We start from the raw sequence: 22,109 nt of genomic DNA on the forward strand, positions 1-22,109 counted from the left end.
AAAAACATTACTGGGTAGTACTGAGATATTTTACCTCTTCCTAAAAAACCGTGTAAACACAATCAGTAGCCTAAAAGGACCTAGAGGAAGCAGAAATGTAGTTAGATAATAAATTAATATGTTTGCAAAAAAACCAAAGCTGATAACAGTATACTCTGGGAGACAAAACAATTTCTGGGTGGGAAAAAAAGAAATACAGAGACCTCTTCAGACAGTGTCTCTTTACTGTGAGCTGCAATCCATCGTGGGGAATAGAGCTTATTTGAGAGGCATCTGGAGAACTGCACAGGGAGAAAGCAAAGCAATAGTGCCTCTGCATGTGATTTTAGAAATAGTCGAGCCAGACCTTTCTTCCATACATCTCAGCACCTAAACTATTCAGGCATGAACCCCTGGTAAAATCAGAGCTACTGGTACGTGGTACTGCAGTGATTGACCTCATACCTGATACCTTAAGGAGAAAGGCATGTGGAAGGGTTTGGAGACTAAAAACTTCAGGCTGAAAACATGCTTCGTCTCTGTTCCTGGCTGAGGAGAAGTGTGTGCTGGCAGTCAGCTGTTTTTCCACATGACTTTTGGGTTTAGGTGATCATGTGAGTGCCTGACAGGCAGAGTCATCCACATATTTTCGATTTATTACTTTTCTGTTTCAAAACAGTGTTTTGTAAAAATGGAAATCCCGATAAAAATATCTATTTCTATTCCACTTTCCATTCATTTGAAAAATAAAAGCAATAATTAAAAACCAAAACTGAAAGAGGGAGTGTAGAATGGGAGTTCCTCTGCACAAGTTTTTTCTGACAGGAAAAGAATACACAGTGGTGGTATCACATTCTATTATTGTTTTAATTGTTAATTTAATACAGTTGTTTTGGAGGCCATAATTTCAAACCTGGATCTCAAGGAGAATACTCACAATAACAATTCACAGAGAAAAAAACTTTAAAGAACTAATTAGAAGGATGAAGAAAGTTTCAGTTAGGAGAATCTGAAAATTTTCATACAGTGTTTTCCAAAATAGAAGTAATTAGAGAATATTTGGTAAGAATTTACAAGTATCTGAAAACTTGAATTCTCAAAGGTTTAAAAAATAATACAACTTAGTGTGAAGGTGACAAAAAAATAGTAAGTAAGCGAAGCTCTTAGTTCCTGAAGCTAAAGCCAAAATGTGCTTGAACAGTGAGATTATTTCAAACATGAAATAATTTGTAAAAGAATTGGGAAAATGATATGGATTGCAGCACTTGTAAGAAAGGGAGTACACTGCTAGATTGAAGTATATTGAAGATGGTGAATGTACTATTCCTCATCTTTACACATTGACCTTGTTTCTGTGTTCAGAAACCATATTGAGAGTTGTTGAGTTGGTCAATAAACTAATCCAGCCATCAATAAAGCACACCTTCTTGTTTATTAATATGTGATTAAAAATGTATATGATAAAAAGATATTGACTGAGCAGAGTTTGGGTGACAAGAACAATTATAGCTTCAAGCCTAATCAGTACATAAGCTGTTTAACCCAGTGAAAGTCAATAGCCTATTTCTGAACAATTACACATTTTGTTTTAAATAAATTATTTGGATTTTGCTAGTGGTCTCATTTTCTTTTCATGATTTAGACATGAACACAGAAGCAGAGAGAAACAGCCACAAAATAAATCACCCAATATAATTCCACTTTATGGGCCTTGTATGATAAATTGGTAAATACGCAGCAAATAGGATTTGTTTTAATTAAAACTTGCTAGCCACAAATAAATTAAACTTGGAATAAGTACGTCTCTTTTTCAGTTTTATTACTAGTTGCACTGGTCTTAATCATATTTCTACAATGTCCTAATTTATTGATTCTTAAATTTTTCTGTTGTTATTTCAAGTTAAAGTCATAATTTTGCTGCATCCAAAGTGTTCCATCTTGATTTCATTAAAGCAATTTCTTAAAACTAATAAGAAAGCTATTTAATTTCTCCTTGGGTGATCTTTATCTTTTACAAACTTTCCTCACAGCTCAATGAATCCATCTCTTCAGAGCAGGATGAGAGAATATTCCATAAAGCAGGATGTCTGATGAAAAGTCAGTAGCAATACAGAAAAGTTTAAGCTGGGTGCATCTTTAAACACCAAAGTATTCCAGCCTAGTGGGCATTCAGCACAAACTGGTTGCTGGTGAATGGGTCCTACATTCCTGAGCAAGAACACAGGGTCACTGGCTTGTCCCCAAAATGTTAACAATTAACCATGGGCCCAAAGCAAGCAGCATCAGATGACTGGGCTATCCACAAGCAGAACTTTTAGTGTTTTCAATACTGGTTTGTTGTGCCAGTGTTCAAGATCCAGTTAAATCAATGGTGCTCCCCAAAGTGTTTGCAAGTCTTAAATCGTTTAAGTGCCAGATCAGAAAGCTCCTTATCTATTCCATAAGTATCATGTTCATCAAACAGCTATAGTGACTGGCACTTCCACAGCTACTTTTCTAACCTGCTAATCATGTCATCTTCTTAATTCCTTTGCAGGAATAAAATGATAAAGACTTCAGAAACACAATCTTTTGCATTAAAGCTAACAAAATTCCCTAATTTATTCTTCTCAAAAGTGTTTGGTTTAGGTGAATGTAAAATTCACCTTGTTCTTGATTGCTGCTGTGGGAACTTATTGTTTCATAGGGAAAAACAAATGAACAGAAAGAGAAACGTGCCATTGTGCTCACATAGTCTTGAAAATTTTGGCTTCTTAGAAATCGGTCTTGACACTATAAACACTCTTCTCTGAGTACCTTCACATGAATATATCACTTCTGATCCAACCCTAAGTAAAAGCCAATTGTATTTTCTCCTGACTGAAAAAAGAGTCACTGACTCTTAAAACCAAAGTCCTCCAGGAGATCAGTTCCCCTTCATTGTGGTGCAGTTCCGACATTTTTCCTGGACATGTCTGATTCTGATTCTGGCTCGTGAGGAGGTGGCAGACTGGTGTAGGCAGAGCATTGGTACAGTGCCAGCATGGCACCTGCTGGTCAGCAAGTAAAGCTTTCATGTTCTCGTGTCTTGGGAAAGAACACCCACAGTGTCAGATTTGGTTTGTTTCAGATGGTGGTGTCTGAAGCTTGGGAGAAGCCAGGGAATGCTTGTCCAGCCATTAATGGATTTCTATTTTTAAAAATTCCTCTTTAAATAGATGGTACAGTCTGTGCCTCAGGAGTAGGTGTGAGGGTGCAGCAGCTGTGAGTAAAGGGATTGCCCCAATAGACAAGTCAGGTCACCTGAGACAAGAATCTCACCCCAAGTTGCCCCCAGGAGAAGACAACTCTGTAGCTGCACAGTGGAGCTTAGGGAAGTCAGCCCCAGCAGCCTGATCACTGTGGAGCTTACAGGGCATAACTTCTCTGCTAGATGAGACAAGTACAAAAGGAAGGGTCTGAATCTCTTTTATCCAGGGCACTGACACATCTGAGCAATTCCTAATACATTCTAATGTGAAGAAAGTGTTGGGCTTGATACCCATGTGTTTCAAGGTAAATGAGAGTTTCTCCATCAAGGCTGTGAAGGGTATAAATATGCAGAGAAGAAGAATTATTCCTCAAGAGAGGATCCAATGCACTTTCAAACTAATAGGTGTGACTCCCCCACCACAATAACATACTGCCAAGCAGTAAAAAAGATACTCTGGGAGGCAGATTTATTAGGCTAAAAATCTATTTTTCTGAGTTTAAATTTACCCATCTGCTTATCTTCAAACAGGGTCTAAATCCATCGTTGCTGATTATAGGCTCTGTTCCACTCCATTACTTGATTCAGTCACATGCTTAAAAATACTAGTTCAATTAAGATTGTTGGTACATTTGTGACTCTAAATATGTGTACTGCTGTTCTTTATTCTTCTGTGGAATAAAAAAGGAGTTTAATTAATTTTAGATTTTGTTTATTTGTAATGCTCTTTCTCGGCTTTTCAAATGAATACTCTAGCATTAACTGTATGATCCTCAGCATTAAGAAAAAGCGAGCCTGCAAAGCAAATACCCAACGTGTGTTGATTTATTAGGAATGTAAATTAAGTATGTAGTTACTAAAAGAAAATACATATTATTCAGGTGCAGAGAACTTAGGAAATCATTAAAATAGGATAGTGTTCAGGATTTGTATGATGGCTAAGAATTAATTTCTGGTTTTATTCATCTCAGCATCCTTACTTATCAGTAAGGATGAAGTTTGGTCTTCAGCATCAGCCCCCTCCATGCAATTCTACACCATTTACCTTCTTCATTGTCATTGCCTTTTGCCCATGCAGAAGATGGTGGCTTACTGGGCTTTCTGCACCCTGTCGTCCTCTCTATTCTGTACAAAAGAAAGTATTAGTGTGTCTGTTGCAGTGAATGCATGCAATGTCTGCTTTTACAGGAGCTTCCCCTAAATAGTGAGAGTTCAAATATACAGAATTTTCACTTCTGTTATTGTCAATACATTTTATAATGGATATTTAATTTTAAAGCTATTCTATTTTTTGAAGGGAAAGCTAATCTGAAAACTCATAAAGAGTCACAAATTAAACTACCTCTTCTCAAGCATTTACTACTTCTCTGACTTCTCTGCTAAGTGTCCCAACTAAGCCTGCATATGCTCCTCATCCTCAGAGAGGTGGATAACCCTGGAGGGGGGAAAAAAGTGGAAAACCACCCCACAAAAGTAGTTTAAACACTGTAGCTCTTCTTGACAATTTGAATTTGGTGAGAGACCATTGCTCATCTGCCTTTAGGGAGGCTGGCTCTTGCCTAGGCAAAGGCTTCTCTTTACCTCTTTGCAAACCTTCCCCAGGAGTGAGGCTACACAGCAGGTCCAGAATATCTTCCTTATCCTAAATTTACTTTCCCAGACAGCTCTGCCTTTATTTTCCTATGTGTTGGTGGTATGGGTGAGTGAGTGTGGAGTTTTTAAACACGTATGACAAGGATGGACTGCTAGTGGAAAAGCCATCCTCATACCCAGAAAACCAGAATAAACTTTCATTTTATTCCTCTCTCTAAACTCACACTGGGAGTGTCCAAGTCAGTTTTATCATCAGTGTATTTATGAACAAACCCTTTCCCTTGGAACATGTGTCTATGAAATACTGCAGTGCTATTGCAGTGAGTGCTAAATTTAAACTCAAATGATTTATTGTGACCACCCCTACTGTTGTTTGGAGGCCTTTTGCATCACATAGAGATACAGTCAGATTACTGTACATCAAAGTAGGTACATACTTTTATATAATGATCTATTCATTCATGATGAGTTATAGCCACCTCCAGGGTGGGATGATACAGGATTATCATCACAAGCAATAGTAAAGCTTTATTGACATGGATACCAGATCTTTGACTCAGTCAGATACACTGAGAAAAGCCTTTTTTTCCTATTCTCTTCTATTATTATTGGCCATGGTGGGAGGAATCTTGCTCTGCAAAGAGGCTGATAATGTATAGGAGATACATACAGCAGGAGATAGAGTGTTTTCCATCAACGTGACTTTTGTACTACATCTTTAAATAGTTTGTTTTGTCATTATCAAACTTATAATAGGAGAGATGTGGATGTCACACCTAAATTTTTGCCTCTGATACAAAAAATATTTGCTTTTATCTGGGTCAAATGCAATTCCTAAGCAGCCAGATGGTCACCTTGGCATTGCATAAGTAAGATTATATTAGTTTTTCGGTCCTGTATATTGGTTTAAAAGTGATGGACTTGGAAGCATACATTGCCTTGTTAGGAAATCCAAGCACAGTACCTAATGTGAGCAGGAACAAGGCAGAGGCTCTTTTCTCCAGCAGGTCAGTTTTGTTGTGCTAGGTTTTGAAATAAGCTCTCTCTTTTACACACTGGATACTTCACATATTTGAGGTCTCTAGAAAGCATTGAGCAATTTACTCTCTAATATTTCAATCAAGCCTGTGGCTTCTTAGAGAAGAAAAGAGTTAGGCTGTGGTGGTAAAGGCAGTGCTGTCAAGGTCTTTAGCTCAGAGGAAATAACACTTTATTTGTTACAACTTACCACTCAAAATAATGGTGACTGCTGATTGCATCAGGACTCCTAAATCTATCCTTGTACTCTGCCCTCATGCAGTCTCTGTACTAGTAAAAACAGGATGAGTTTTCTCTTTTCATATCTGCATTTATTTATCCTACTTGTTGAAGTTATTGGTGGTACAATTTTATAATGCCACCGTGGTTACTGCTGAGTAAAAAAACCTTATGCTAAACTGCAGGTTTATTCTGAATGAGAATCTGCTGCAAAACAAAGTAGGAGTAGCAAATGATTGTCTCACTTACTGTCTTGGATCAGTGAATGAATTTTAATCCATGGCTAAGCAGACAGTTAATTTGGCTGTTTCAGTGAGTGCAGCCACTGCTTGACTCCAAGCCAAGGATCCTCCAGCTGAGGTCAGAACCGTGCTCCTGGTGAGGGCATTTCCTGTCTCTGACAAGAGAAGATATTCTGGAGCTCTTCTATATTCTGACGTAGAAAACAGAAATCCAGAAGTCTGAGAGTAGGCTTTTCCCTTGTTGTTTGTTTAAACCCAGCCATATGTATGGCAGTCTATAGGACTGTTAGTGTTAAATCCATTCCCCTGAAATACTTTGAAGATTTTAGTCCAGTTCCAAATGAATAGGTTTCAGTGCTACCCACTAAAAAAGGAGTTAAATAGGTGCTTATCGAGAAACAAAAAAGTTAGAAAGTACTTGGACTCTCCTGTTTGATTGCCCTTTTGCTATTATGCTTAACCTTGTTAGGAAACACACAAAAGAGTATTTCGGGCTCTATAAACATTTAAAGCCAGTAGGAAGTGAGAGAATGAGAGCTAATCATATTGCTCAGGACCAATCCCTTGTGCAGGTGCTTTGCCATTACACCATCATGTATTAGGAGATGATGAGGAATTTTCCAGGGAAAAAAAAAACCAGTTTTCTTCAGAATTCAGACTATGTAAGAGAAAAAATGCCAAGAAACAAAGGGAAAGAGACTGTGCAGTAACCAAAAGGCAAACCACTATGGCATATAACTGATGTGAGGTGTCCCCAGATACAAGTGTTTTCACCTGTACAGACAGGCACTTTTAATCTCATCAGGGTCAGCATCTTATTTCCATGATGTCTGGTACCCTGGGCTTGTTCCTTCTTTTTTCCTCCCTCTCCTTTCCCCTTTTCACAAATAACTTTGCAAAGCCTTTGTTTCAGCTGCTCTTGTGCAATGAAATATGAACACAATTTGACAGGGCAGTGGGGCTTTTCTGCTTGATCTTCTTCACAAGCATCCCTTTGGCTTGCAGAGTAGGGCATAGGCAAAGCTTTCTTCAGGAGGTATTTCCAGTGTTAAATTTACCTACATGGGGCCATATCCAGGGTATATAAATCCTACTCTTGTTCTTTTCCTGTTCCTCTCCCCACCATGCTATGGCATCTGGATGCTTATTTTTTGCAGCCTGAAATTGAAGGGATTATATAATCCTATCCTTTTTTATAAATCTCTGTTCCAAACAAATGAGATTAAAGTACAAAATGCCTGCTAATTTTGGGTATCCAATTAGAGATATTATCTACTTGATTTTTCAACCTGTTTGGCATTCTACATCACTTGGCCTAGTCCATGCAAAGTGACTGATTCACTTCAGCTCACCAGACTCCAAAATTTCAAGATGGGCCTTCATCATATGAAAATCTCAACTAATGGTTGCCTCTTGAAGCAACTTTTCCCACACTGTAGAATCTTAGAGGTGGAAGCAGAATGGAAAACTCAGCAGGTAGAATCCAGCAACCGCTCTGCCACAAAGTCCTGCTTTCCCTCCTTGTAATTCAGTACCTTGTACATGAGCTGTACCCAGCTCTGTGACAAATTAGACAGGAATCCAGTGAGTAAAATCTACAAAGCACTGATCTGTTCCCAGAGGAAGGGTACCTTGCAGGGTTTCATTTCTGCTTCAGGAAATTTATGGAATATAATCTATGTGGTCATGTATCCTAATATATGGAAGCTGGATCGAGGTGCTCTGAGCCCCTCAGGTTAGTCATTTCCTTAACATCCACGATGTGGCAGCTAGTGTTGAATATATAACACATTTCCTTAGTTCAGTGGTCACACACACACACAAATTAAAACATGTTTTGAATCATCTCAGAAACACTTCTCTTGAAGGTCAGTTCTTTTTCAGCATTAGAAAGCAGACTCTATGCCAAATAAAAAGCATTGATTATGTAGCTAAACTGCATCAGCTATAAATAGTGGGAAAAAAACTCCACATTTTGACTTTCAGAATTTCTACCATGTTTCAAATGAAATTCAGTCCAGCTTCTCTGGACATCGTGCAATTAAGCATCCTTGCTCTTGGCTGACAACATTAGTTGGTTTTTCCAGCCTTGCCCTCCTATGTGCCCTCCAGGCTCCTCAACAGAACAGTTTCTCTCTGCAACAACCTCTGTGTCTCCTTACCTAATCAGTCCCAGGCTCCTGCCTCCAAACACCAGTCCCAGCTTTTCCCCCTGGCTGGCTTGGCTGCTTCTGTTGCCTGCTCTGTCACAGGCTGGATGTTTTTTTTTCCTCTGTGTTGTATTCACACGGAGACCTTTCTTCTCAACACAACCTTCAAATCACTTGGAGCTTAGGAGAGATAGGATTCCTACCTCTCAGATTCTGTGCCAAAGCTCAGGCTCACGGGGGAAACTTGGATGTGGGGATTCAAGTGGAAATCTAGCCTCACCACTGTATCCTGAAGCTTCTGTTTGCAGAGAGGGCCAACCTTTAGCAACGCCTTTGTCCTGCTAGAATAAAAGAAATCATTGCTGGCCATCTGTTCATGACATAATTTCTAATATTTATAAGTTAGACACATTTAGATAAATTTTCAGACAGAGAGGGAAAAGCACACTTTAAATAAAAAAGGTCACATTTTGAGGCTGTGCTTCAAAGCCTGAGGGCAGCAGAGCATTTCAAAGGAAAAAGTTTCCATTTTAGTATGAGCAAAACTGTTTATTTTTCCATAACCTTGTTCTTGGAAATGGACAAATTGTTTTGGCAGGTATTTTCAAAATAATCTGCCCAGTACAGACAGTCAGCATATCAGTTTTCAGCCTAAGTGATGATGTTTTTTCTAAAGCTACATGCAACAGAAAATGTGGTCTCTGCTGAGAAATGTTTGCCAACCCCAACACAGGGAATGGCAGCACATCTATCGTAGAATATACATTATCACAGATTATCCTCTGAGGATTTCTGGTTTTTCTTCGAACACTAATTGCCCCATGGAAAGGCAATAGGGTCAGTGACTCTTACGTCCATATTTTAGAGGCAGAGAAACTAAAAAAAAAAGAGGAAAGGAAAAGAAAAACCAGGGATAGAACAAGAAAAAAGTCCTGATCTGCTCCTTATTCTCCTATTTATGTACCCATTGTTGCCACCTCTGAGGGGTGTCATTTGTGCAGTGGTCCTCTAGAATATTGCAGGTGTTCTTTACATTGTGCAGACACCCACATCTGAGATAACATCCCTGGTGTAATTACTGTGATTTAACTCTGTGATCGAAAGTTTTGGGGGCTGTAAGAGAGGGCACAGCAGGTGCAGGAGATATCTTCAAATAATAGCTTAATTCAGCTAAGAGCAAGCAGCCTCCCCACTCAGCTTGTATGAGTACATCAGTACACTATAAAAAACCCAAAATTGAATTATTTCAGCAGCATCTGATGAAACTCAGGGACAAGACCCTGTGGAAGAGAGAGGTGTGAAAGGAAAGCTGTGGGGCTCCACCAAGTCCGAGCAGGTTGCTGGTGTAACCCCCTGGGTGATGGTCACTGCCTTTGCTGTTGCTCCAAGTTCTCTGGCTGGGGTGAAGCCCAGCAAAGGCACTGGCCAGAGATGCTGAAGGCCTGTGGTAGACAAGCTGCATAAAAGTTTATGCCACAGTCTGGCTCACTTGGGAGAGTAAGAAACACAGTTAAGTGTTAACAGTATGTGATGAGATAGCCCCATGCAGACCAAAAACCACCACTAAAAACCATCCCACCAGCAGCAACAAATTCCTCAGCTTAAACTGCAGCTCTCTTCAGAGGGGAAAAAAATAAAAAATAAAAAAAAAAAGGAAAGGATTGCCAAATCAAACTGCTGACTCCTTTTTTCTTATCAAAACACCACAGCATACATCTTAACAGCCTGAAGTAAATCAAATGCGGGACCAGCTGGAACTGGCCAGCTCTTGACCCTCTGTTGATATCAGGTGTGTGTTGCACTTCTCTGGCAGATTAATTTGTGATCTCAAGGAACTCAGAGCCCCTAAAATTTTCAGTACTGCTGTTAGGACAAGGCTGAAGGTTTTCTTTGGAAAGTGTCACCACTAAAGAAAGTTGGAGTTCTTCTCACTAGACAGAGATACTCCATTACTGATGTCAGATGACTTTGTTCCCTCTATACATCCTAATTTTAAATTCACACACAATGCAGCTGTGGGATAAACTTCAGACTTACGGCCAAAGCCTACAGGTGTGCATCTGAATGACTGGCTGTCCCGTTTTGAACGTGGAGCTTCCTCTTGGGGGAATTTGTGAGTGTTCACAAAAATGCATCCCTAAAGAAACCTTTCAGCTCGGTAAAAAGATGGGAGAAGACCTGGGAGAAGTTGCTCAGAGCGCACGGAATTGAGAGCAGCTCACGGACGGCAGCTCCCGAGGAGAGTGTGCCCGTGTGTGTGATCAATATAATCTATTGCGAAAGAGAGCCTCGGTGTTTCTGTGGGGGAAAGAGATTTAGAAAGAAGGTCTTTAATTATTACCTGCAGAGAAGTTAAAGTGTAACTCGGCAGTAACGTACTCCGGTGCCAGTTTTGGGGGGTGGGGGCCACATCAGGCATCCAACGTGCCTGAAGTGTGTATGTGAATGGTAAAAAAATAATAATAATAGTTTTAAAACCATATTTAGTTTAATCGTGAAGGGAAAAAATAAGACAAAGCATTGATGAGGCAACAGCAGAAGGAAAAGGAGTTAATCTTTCAGGCTGCTGACCTCTCTTTGTGCTTCGTGTGGGGGAGCTGCCGAACAGGCTCCGGAGCTTGTAGCACCCACGCGTGAGCTTGTGTTCGCCCCCTCGCTGGTGTTTGTACCACACCTCCCATAGAGCCCAAATCCTCCGCCTTTCTGCCACGGCCTTTTCCTCGCACACGCTGCCCGGGCGCTCCGGTGATAGTGCCCCGCCCGCTTCGGCCGCCTCCCCCCTGGCCGGGGCTTGAGCGGGGCTGCGCGGCCGGCGGCGGCCCCGCCGGGGGGAGGCGGGCGGCTGCTCAAGTGGCGAATCTCCTCGCCCCTTCGGAAAATCACCTCCTGCCTACAACAAGGGCAAGGAGAGCCCTGGTGTCCCCAGGGTCACGCCGATACGGCGGTATATGTATATGTATAGACTTTTTTTTTTCTTCTTTTTGGTGGGGGGGGGGGAGTTTTGCTTCTTCGGCAGGTCAGTGAGTTAATTAAAAGTTGGTCCAGGTTGGTTACTTGCAGTCCCAGATGCGCTATTAACACATAAGAAAATTACTAATTTTTTTTAAGATACCAAAATGCAAAAACTCGATAGAAACCCCATTTCCTCCTTACTATTAACTAGCAGTCGCATAGAGAAAATCATTAGATCTATAATTAAATATGGGTCTATTTTTGAAGAATGTCCTGAAAAATAACCCCAAAATATGATGTAGTAATTTAATTTTTTTTTCCTTTGGCACTACAGGTGCTAGCTATGTTTTCCCTCCATTTCCCACACCATGTATATTAAACAGGGAGGGAACATTGCTCTATTGTAGGTGATGACCCCAGACTTCGCCAGAATATTTTGCTCCTCGGTATAAAATTGTGAAGTGGGTCTCTCTTTCAAAATCTCTATATTGGTTTTTATAATTACCTCGTGGTCTAAACTTCTTCGCGGTCTATTTCTTAAAGAATGAAAAAAAGAAAATCATTAAAGCGGGGGGAAAAGAAAGAAACAAAGTAGTATTAACATCTGTGTTCGTCTCATCCAGGCTGTCAGTAACTTTCCCTGGATCGGGTCCTGTGTTTCTATAGGAGCCGTGCTGAGGCGCTCGTCTGGCCCTGGCTGCCCCGCCTGCAGCTCGCCCTGACCCCGGCCCCTCGCAGCCCCCGCCCGGCCGCTCCCCCCGCGCTCCCCGGGCTCCGGCCCTCGCTCCGCTTGTGCTGCACGCCCCGGAGTGTGTGCGCTGTCACATTCCAATGGAGAGCTAAATAACGCCCAGTGTTATTTTTTGCAGAAAAAAAAAAATACAAGGAAAACAAGCAGATTGCCCCCCCACAAACACACACACACACACACACACCCTTTCATCTCCAAGATTTTATTCTTTTTTCTGGAATATTTTCTCCGCGGCCGGTAAAAGGCAGTTCACGGCTTGGCTTTGCTTTGCTCTGCCCTCTGCCAAGGCTGACCCGCGCAGTCCCTCCGGGACAAGCAGCCGTGGCCGGAGCCCAGCGCCGGAGGGAGGAACTCGGCGGAGCGGCCGCCAGCTGCGAGCCGAGCCCAGAGCCCCGAGCTCGGGCAGGCGCTGGGATTTAAACCCGGCCGGCTCTTGCCGTTACCAGGAGCGCGTGTTTTGTTGTTTTGTTGAGGTTTTTTTTTCCCCTTTCTCCTTTGTAAGATACGGAAGGTGAATAATGAAATCCCTTCGCTAATAGTTTATGAGCCATGAGATTGGAAACGTGAATGTGTGCAGATGGACCAGCGCGCCGGGCTGCGCGTCACCCGGGAGCAGCGGGAGCCGGGCGCGGGGAGGAGAGGGACTGACTGCTGTGGTCGCCACTCCGCCACCGGGAGTAGCCATCGGGGCTGGGGGGGCCGAGGGGGCCGGAGCTGCCCGTGCAGCCGCTGCGTGTCCGCGCCCGGGCGCTGCCCCAGCGGGGCCAGGAGGGAGAGCGGCTCAGAACGAGAGGACTCGGGGGCCCTGCCTCGCTCACCCCCGTGCGCCGCCTGACACGGGCTCTTGCGCGGCACAAAGGCAGCGTGAACCCGGCCCTGCCGCCTCCGCCGAGGGGCCTGGGGGCGAGCGGGGAGCGACCTTTAGAGCCGGCTTGGAGGGAACTGGGGCCGCGGCTCTGGCACGGGTGCCGAAAGCCCCTTTCCTCGGCGATCCTGCGGCAGGTCATGTACGCGGGGACGGGGCAGGAGCGGGCGGGAGCGATGGCGCTGCCCCCCCTGCCCTCCCGGTAGGCGCCTGCACAGGGGCGGACATTTCCCATCAAGCCCTTGCCACGGGATGTCCGAGGGCATCGCTACCTCCCTGCCATAAAAACAAACCACTCATCAGCTCCGCTCGGTGTGTGCCATCGAGAGAAGTCGCCGCGGTGCGAACGGGCACCATCTGTCCTGCCATTCCGGGAGACGCAGATATATTTCTTTAGACAGGTCAGCAGTTCTTCCCGGCCAGCCCTGTCAGGCACCTGTCAGGGGAGAAAACCTCTTCATAGCTGCCGCGGTGGGATCCTTATCAGCGGCAGCCCCTTTGCTGACAGGGCCCAGCCTTAAGCTTCCCGCAAATCAATGTCCTCGAGGGGCAGGGGGCTGTCGTTACCGGGGGATGCCGAACGTGCCGGTACCGCTCACGACAAAACACGGGAGGGAGGGAGGACGGCGGGGGGAGCCGGCCCCGGAGAGCCCGTAGGCTGCCCGAGGAAGGCCGGGGTGGGATCTGGAGCAGGGGTTTCCCTCCGGGCCCGAGCAGTCGGGCCAGCCCCGCTGCCCGCCCGCAAGGGCGAGGCTCCCTCGGCGCCCACGCGTGCCCGGGGCTCCGCTGCGCCGGGCGGGACAGCGGCGTGGGGGGACCGCACCGCGGAACCCCCACAGCCACGTGTGTCGAGGCGCTTCCTCTCGAGTGGGGCCATCGCTCTGTGGCTGACCCAGAGCCCCAGTCACACACTTCGCCCCTACCAAAGTACCGCCTTCTTTCCTCCTCCCCCCCCTCCAATAATTCCGACCTGTTTTCTTTCTGTTCCTCACTTGCTTTCAAAACGAGGGCACGTTCAGGAAAGCCTGCCTGCCCGCCTCCTGCACTTCCACACGGCATCGGGTGGACATCTTCTCCCCCCAGCTTCTAAAAAAAATAAATAAATAAAACAAACCAAACCAACAACAGGCACCACTACCAAAAGAAAAACCTCAAATGAGCCGTGTGTTCCCAACTTGGAGTAAAGTCGGTGCTAATACGGGTCAGTTCCTGCCCCTAGCTGGGAAGGCAGGGAGGAGGATGTAACGTATAGGTTGGTGGGGGGTGGCGGTGGGGGGAGGAACAAAAACAACCCCCAAAATAAACAAACAAACAAATCTCGCGCACGATCACAATAAAGTGAAATTCCTTTCTGCACACCCACAACTTTAGCTCTGTCTGCTGCCTGGGGGGTTTTAATCTTGCAAAGAGAAAGGGGGGCTCCCTGCGCAAAATTACGCCTTCTCCTCTCATTTGTTAGCTGATTCCATCAAAAAGTTCGCTATTTATAGGCTACACACACGAACCTGGAGTAATACAAACCCTCCCGTGTTGTTGCCCTCGCAAAGTGGCCGGTGCTGAAGCATCTGATCGGGTTTGTGTGTGTGCGCGAGTGAGAGCGAGCCACGCAGAGAGCGCTGCCATCCAAAAGGGGAAAGAAGAGCTCAAGCTGAGAGACTTATTAATTGCTAAGAGCTGCTCTGCCACCAGCCATGTGAGTACCTAACAATGATCACCTTTTGCACAGATGGTCAGCGATCAGGCACAGACACTTTCTGTCCTTTTCCTTCTCCTTCCCCTTTCTTATTTTTTTATTGCCCTCCTGTATCCTTCCTACCCACCTTTCCTTCCCCCCTCCTTTTTTTTTTTTCTTTTCAGTTTGAGTTTGCACGGTTTATTCCTCATGAAGAGAAGGAATGAAACGTGGGCAAACGCGGGGGAGAAATGTGCCGGCGAAGAGGAAGGAAGGAAGGAGTGGTGAAGGGAGAGGAGGAGGAGGAGGGTTTGTTAAGCGATCGCCTTGTCCCCTGAGTCCGAGCCGGCTGGGAATTAGTAACAGCGAGATAGCGGAGGTTGTATCCCTTCCCCTTCCTCCGCTTTCCTTTTCCTGGAGCCCTCAGACCCCCTGACAATTATTACCCTGGTATCAACGCGGACAACGAGCTGTGTTCATCAAACCTCATTTGGGGAAATTGAAAGGGAATTTTAAAATAAATAAATAAATAGAGAGGAAAAAAAGCTCGAGATCACGCGGGGATAAGGAAGGGGTTGATCGCTCCGCGTACAGCAATGACTGTCCGTCAGCTCCCAGCCCTCTGTGCAGGCAGGTAGAAAGCGCCCGAAGAGCAGCCCAGTCCCGCGGGCTGAGCGTGCGATTTTGGGGGGGGAGAGAGAGAGAGAGAGAGCCCCGGCCCCTCGCCCCCGCCGCCCCTTCCCTAGCGAGGGGCAAGGGGGGAGCCAGGCAGCGCCTTCGCTCCGCTACGCGAGGTCTCAGTGCTTCCCCGGCACTGCCAGACCCCGGCGTGGCACAGTGCGTGAATCCGAGCCCCACGCAGCAGGCACGGCACGGCACGTGGGTCTGGGGAATTGCACAGTTCTTTCCAGAGCGGGCAAAAAATATGCAATCTGTGCTAGGGAAGGTGGCTCTCGGAAAGGTAGGTGTCCTGGTTTATGCAGGAATGCAGGGCTAGGAGACTCCGCGTGGAAAGCGGGTGGGTGTGGAGAGAGAAAGCGAATTTGTTTCTAGCGTGGAGAGGCGCTTTTCTAATCCAACACTCGAGCTCCAATGACACACTCTGAGGTTAGCGTAGCATTAAATTAACAGACAGGGTCGGGGTTATCCAGGGCATTATACCGCGTGCCCGGGAAGTAACCTCTGCTCATTTATACACAAAGAAGAGGGAGAGACGGAGTTACATCTGGAAAGCCAAAGAGCACGGTGAGTATCGGTATTCGCTGCTCTCCCTCCCATGCCCGGGAACAAAGTTCAAAGGCGGCCGGTGCGGGACTGGGGCTGGCTCCGCCGGAGCCCCCACTCCCTTTGGAGGCGGCAGCGCAGCCGCCTTTGGAGCCGGGACCCCCAGCGCACCCCCTCCGGGGCGAGCCCTCGCTGAGCAGCAAGGAGAACTTGCGGTATCCTGGTTAGAACTTTGCTACTTTATGTAGAGAGAAAAAAAAATTTAAAAAAAAAATTGACTTGGATGCAGCGCTATTTATAGGTGGCGGTAAAGGCTCCTTTTCAATAAGCAGCCGTGGAAAAGAAACGTCAGAAAACTGGCTGCTTTATTGATCCGAGGTGCTGGACGGTCGCAGCCACGCCAGCCAGGCGGCACCGACAAAGTCGCGTCTCCTCTCGGGTTAGGCAGCGAGAAGGGGAATAGGATGCGAGTTTTGCTGACCACTAGCCTGGACACGATTCAATTCCCAAGCACAGGTACAGGGCAAAAGAGTGTGAGATGGAAGACTTTTCCCTTTTCTTTCAGACACGCACACAATGCAGGGCACCCGCAGGGCTGAAAGTGGGCCAGGGCTACACGGTAGGTATCAGATCACACAAAGCAGAGGAAAGAAATCCAGTTAAAAATACATTAGTTGAAATCAGATGACGAACTTGATTATTTTTTTTTTCTTTTAAACAAAGGTGCACGTTAGAACAAGCTGGAAGCACTCTTTGTGCCTGACGGTATCCCCCACGCCCATTGGAAATAAAGCAAGAGGCTTGCTCTTTCTTTGCATCTTTTAAACCTTGTTTTAATTAGAATTGCCAAAGTAGGACACCCCAGTGGAAGATGTTTTCAAGTATCCACCTACCTCTCTGCTGTAAGCAGAATTGCTGTCTGCTAAATTGCTTGAGACGCAAAATTCTGCCCCACCCCCAGCTTGGTTTGGCACCTACTCACTCTTTCCCCCCGAAATTGCAATCGCTTATGAAAGGTTACTCCATTGGGAGGAAAAGAGAAACCCCAAACACCCAGCAGTAATGAGATGAGTGGATTCTGAGAGCCTCACTTTGCTCTGTACAACAGGAAAGGCTTTGGACAGAGAGCGTCCCAAAAAACTCCTTTTTTTTTTTTTTTTTGAAGTCCCAGATTGGGCGTATCCTTAGCCTTCTCCTTTAATTTATTTGATTAAATCATAACCAAAACAGACTCATCAGCTTCTCGTATTTCCTCAGCTGTAACCATACGCGAAACCTTTTATATAGAGACAAGCAATTGGCTTTAGTTAACTCAGGGCACAGGCTGCGCTCAAGTTTTCCTCCCGTTCCCAGGGCAGCGTTTCACGCAAACGCGTGTTCCAGCTCTGCCTCACGCTCCTCAGTCGCCAGCCTCACGTTTTTAAACTGTTTGTGCCGTTCCCCACCGTTCTCTGATTTCTCTCGTGAGGGATGCCCACGTCAGAGGCTTGTGGGACGAGGGGGCTCTTCCCCCTCGGGATTTGGGAGTGGGGGGACTGGTTCGGGGGAGTCCAGCTCGGTTTGAACTCGGAACCGCTCCTGGACCGCCTTCCGCGGCCACCCGCATCCCACCTATGTACCGAGCTCGCAGTTTACTCCCGCTCCCGATGAAGGACTAGATTAATTTCACCTTCAGGAAAGCGAGGTTCTGTTAGCTCACTTCTATCTCAAATCAAAAAGCAAGAAAGGGGAAAAAGATAAACCTCTTAAAGTTTCTCTGGTAAAGCTCGGCTTTCCTTTGGTCATTACTCAAATGAAGAACCGCGTCAATTAACTCCAAATTGGAAATGCCTGCTCGAGAAGAATAATGGTAATTCCCTGCCGTTCTCTAAGAGGTAGTTGCAGGATGGCACTTAGCGTGTGTGGTCCCTAATGACAGGATTGCTGCCCTGCCCGGGGTTTGGCTCTCCCTGCCCCGCTGGCTTCGCTCTGAGCTCGGGCAGTGACGCCGGGCACGGCTGTCCTGCCCAAACCTTCCACCTCTTCCTTTGCTCCCTGCCCGCAGCCGCGCGGGGTTTACACCTCCCACAGCCAGCACAGTATGACCACACCATGAAAACAGATTTAATTTCCCCCATCCCTTGATAAGAGGACAGGGGCCTCACAGCAACAGGTACCGAGGGCACCTGCAGCTCTTCAAGGTTGTTAACTGATAACAGAGGAAGCAGGACGCTTGCCAGAGGGTCTCTTTCGGTAAGATGGGGTGTGAGGGAAGCGGACAATCAAAAAAGGGGTGCGTAGCGATACTTTGGCAAAAGTTTAACCTTGCTGCGAGGGGAGCAGAACCCCCGCAGCGAAACGGCGCCTCGGTTTCTTGCTCGCTGCTTTCAAGCCGTCTCTAAAAGCCCTTCAAGCCGTCCCGCGGAGCGGCCCCGGCTCTGGCACCGCGGCTGCGGGGTCGACACATGTTGCTCTCCTGGGGAACGGGGGATGCTGCCGAGGATGCTCAGTGTGGGCCCTCGCTGGGATAGGGCCAGGAAGGCACGGCCGTGTGCGGGGGGAGCGGGGCAGCCTCCTCCTGCTTCTCTCATCGCTGAGGGCAAGACGGGAGCGGGCGCTGCGCCGTCGGGTACCAAGCAGACCCCGAGCGAGCCCTGGCGGGGTCTGTGTGGGGGCCCAGAGCCCTGGTGGGGCACCCATGGCCACCCCGGGGCGTCCCCGCTCCGCAGCCGCCGGGGCCGGGCGGGCAGGGCTGACCCTGGGGCGGCCGGAGGGGAGGGTCTCCGGCCTGACCCGAAAGAGGGGAGCTCCCCCTTCTCTTCCCTCCCTTTCCTACCCCTCCCCGGCTCTTTGTTCTTTGCCCCTTTGTTCTTCTTCTCGAAGTTTCCAGAGGGGTTGCTGGTGCGGAGCAAAGTTGCCAAAAGCTGAGGATTTACACTAAGTGGATGTCTGAGCAAGGAAAGAGGGTGGGGGTCCCTTCCCAGGGCTGAGAGCTACTCCCCAAATCCCGCCGCGTTGTCTGCTTGCGCAAGGGGTCGGTGTGGGATGCTGGAGCCGGGCCGTGCCCGCAGTGATGCTGAGGCAGAAAAGAACCACAGAACCAGGGCGCCGGGCACCCCATTTAAACGCGTTCTGGGGAATAAGCGTCCTTTTTGGTGGGAAAGGGAAGAAAATAATAATTGGTGAACATGTCACAATGAAATGAGGTTGTAGGTGAGAGAGATGAAGGTTTTCTGAATACTAGATTTTAGGGTACACGTATTGGTTTGGGATGCACAATCTCAGAATAGCTTTGTCTCCATCACTTTCTTTTTGCTGTTTTTCGTGTTTCCTTGATAGGGTTCTGGTAAAGTGTTATCAGTAGTTAAACAAGTTGTGACTTAATTTTAAAGCAGCTGGACTGTCTTCATAGAGCAGCATCACAGCTTAAAAGACAGGTTTAGTGTGGTTAATGGGAGATTGCAGTGTGGTTCAGTAGTCACAATAATACCAAAACTTCTTTGAGAAAGGAAAACATCTTTATTTGGTACAATGTGGAGTAGTCTTAGCCCCTCTTTACCAGTCGTCATTAAATGTTAGAGAACTGCAAGCTTATTTTACTTTGCACTAAGAAATCCCAAATAATTTCACAAATATCTGTTATCACAGGATTCTTATCTCTCCTCCCGATATAAGAAAGTAGGAAAACACTTCATTTGGGTGAGTTAGGTATTAGGAAAGCTGATATGAAAAAGGAAGTTTTGATGTGTTTCATTGGAGTAGGCCACAGCAGGTTACAGGCAGAGCCAGGTCAGAGTCCTGAACTCCAGCACGCTTTCCTAGCAGTGCTGCTATGCTCCCACCTTTATAACCGAGAATATCATGGATGATTGTACTACTCCAGCATCTGCTGAAAAACTGCATTAATCTAATTCTTGTAATCACCAGAATGTCCACAAATATTTGCTGTTTTTACATACACAGAGCTCCTATAAAATTATTTAAGAAAATATTATATTTGCAGCAGCTTTATATTACATAAAAATGCCACAAATGTTTATTATGATGTGCTAAATTTTCAGAATTTGTATAACTTTTTTTCTGGTATTCAATGAAGTTGAGAAATGAAAGGTGAGATCAGATTGGGGTTGACTAAACAAATGTTCTAGAGCAGGATTTTTTTAATGTGAATATACTTATAGGGATCAGCCCATCCTTCTGGCAGAGGTTAAACCTATTTTTCCAATGAAATGGGGTTTGATTTGAGGTGATGTGGGGCTTTGTTTGGTTGTTTTTTTTTCTGATGTTGAGGGCATACAATCCCAGTGAGAAATCTGGGAATGTTGCAACTAAAACACAGCTTTAGCTGTTTCAAGGTGGCAACTCAGACACAGATGATGTCCATGAAAACGTTGACCTTTATTATTTAGGATCGTGATTCAGAGCTGAATGTAATAATTGGTCAGTAGCAAATTAGTGAAAGATACAGACATTGCATCAGATACTTTGGTGATAGCTCGATTTTCTAGCTGTGTCTCCACACACAAGTCTACTGGCTTATTGTTTAAATCCAGAGGCCAGCAGCACTGCTTTCTGTTCTGTTTATATCCCAGTGCTCATAACATGGTGTTGCAATATCCAGGTAAAAATGTTCAATGCCATTTAGAACAAGGAATCTGCCTTAAGCAATGCTGTAATCAGTAATAGCCAACGTTATTGAGAGCAACAGCTTCTGCAAATGCCTTACTGCCACAAGTTAACCCGAGTACAGCTGTAACTGTGCTCAAAACTAAATAAAAGCAGACGGATGAGAAGGAGAATAAAAACCTAATTGCCAGATTTAAAAAATGGATTTTAGAGAATGCTGTGTGTGATGAACAAAGGCTGCTTCTGTCTCAGTAAGGATGACAGTTAGAGGGAAAAGTTATATTAGTGAGTGCTCATTCAAATAGAGGGTTTCTGCAGCATGAGGAAAAATTTTCTGATTCAAGAAAGGGCGGTTGCATTTTTTCAAGTTAACTAGTCTTTTCTTTTTACCTGTGCTTTTTGCTGATGTAGGTAGATTTCCTTTCAGCAGATGAGAAATGTATATACATTTTTTAAAAATAAAAACAAAACACACAACCCCTTACTATTTCCCTTGGAAATTTTGCCATTGAATGCAAGTTACTATATATTGCACAGGATTTTAGAAGGCAAATCTAAACATACATTTTGGGATTTTTGTCATCTTGATTTTTGGAGCAGGGGACAAAACTTCTGTTTTGTAGCAGTTTGTTAAACTACTGAGTTTAAAGGGGATGTCAGGCAAGACCTTTTACCTCTGCATTTTTATCACCTTTGTTAATAAACACTTGCAGAAAATTAGGGGGAAATCCCCGTTGGTTTTGGTTTTACTTTCCTTGGATTTGTTAATATATCTACAGCAATTCCAATCAGTGCACAGGAATATGGCATAAAATCAGAATAAAGAGGAGATTAGAAATGAACACACTCTGTTTTGTAATGGACACTTCAAGGCACAGGTGTGAATGAATACTGATTCATTTATACATTTCTTAAATGGAAAAGCCTCAAGTTTACAACAAAGGTAAACAGCATGTCGTGCTGCATTTAGCAGATGTTGGCTTGCTAACTTTAGGAAAATGGAGAGAATGGTCCCTGTGACATCCCTGCAGAGAATTACATACTGCTAGAAAATAAATGAGACCACATAACTACAAGAATTTTGTTGAGAATAGAGCATTAGCAACTTTAATATTTTATTTTTTTAATTTGTTTATCTCAGCCTTAACAAAAATAATTTTTTTTTCCCTGTAAATGCCTACACTTAATTCTGTTGGTACATACCTAACAGAATTAAAAGAGCCCACAGGATAATTCAAATCTCAGGCTTTCAGATGGTACGAGTGCCTTATGTGCTTACTATATGCATAAAATTACCACTAACCATAGTAAATAGTTGTCCACTTTGATTAAGATTCAGTTACTGAACAAATAGCATTTAGATTTTTTCTTTTTTCTTACTGCAATGTCATGTATGGAGAGAGCTGGAGCTCATTTCATCATACAGGATAGGAGTACAATTAGGATGTTGACCAAATATTTGCAGAAAATACTGGATATGTTTCCATCTAAGTATTTCAACTGTTTCAAAATTTATAATTCTTAATAAATAGAGTAGTAATAATAAACTTAGAAACTACTTCCCCACATTTATATTGTTACAAAAGACTT

The 22,109-nt window shown here is 45.0% G+C and overlaps 1 long non-coding RNA gene across 1 annotated transcript; it reads left to right on the forward strand.

Moving 5' to 3' along the window:
• Positions 1–13,299: 13,299 nt before the first annotated feature.
• On the forward strand, positions 13,300–15,235 carry LOC148224223 (uncharacterized). The gene is made up of 3 exons (XR_015802193.1): positions 13,300–13,419; positions 14,509–14,711; positions 14,876–15,235. It is a non-coding gene; the product is annotated as an uncharacterized LOC148224223 (long non-coding RNA).
• The last annotated feature ends 6,874 nt before the right edge of the window (positions 15,236–22,109 follow it).

The sequence above is a fragment of the Sturnus vulgaris genome, chromosome 3 (assembly GCF_052056855.1).
Source record: "Sturnus vulgaris isolate bStuVul1 chromosome 3, bStuVul1.hap1, whole genome shotgun sequence".
Lineage (NCBI taxonomy): Eukaryota > Metazoa > Chordata > Aves > Passeriformes > Sturnidae > Sturnus > Sturnus vulgaris.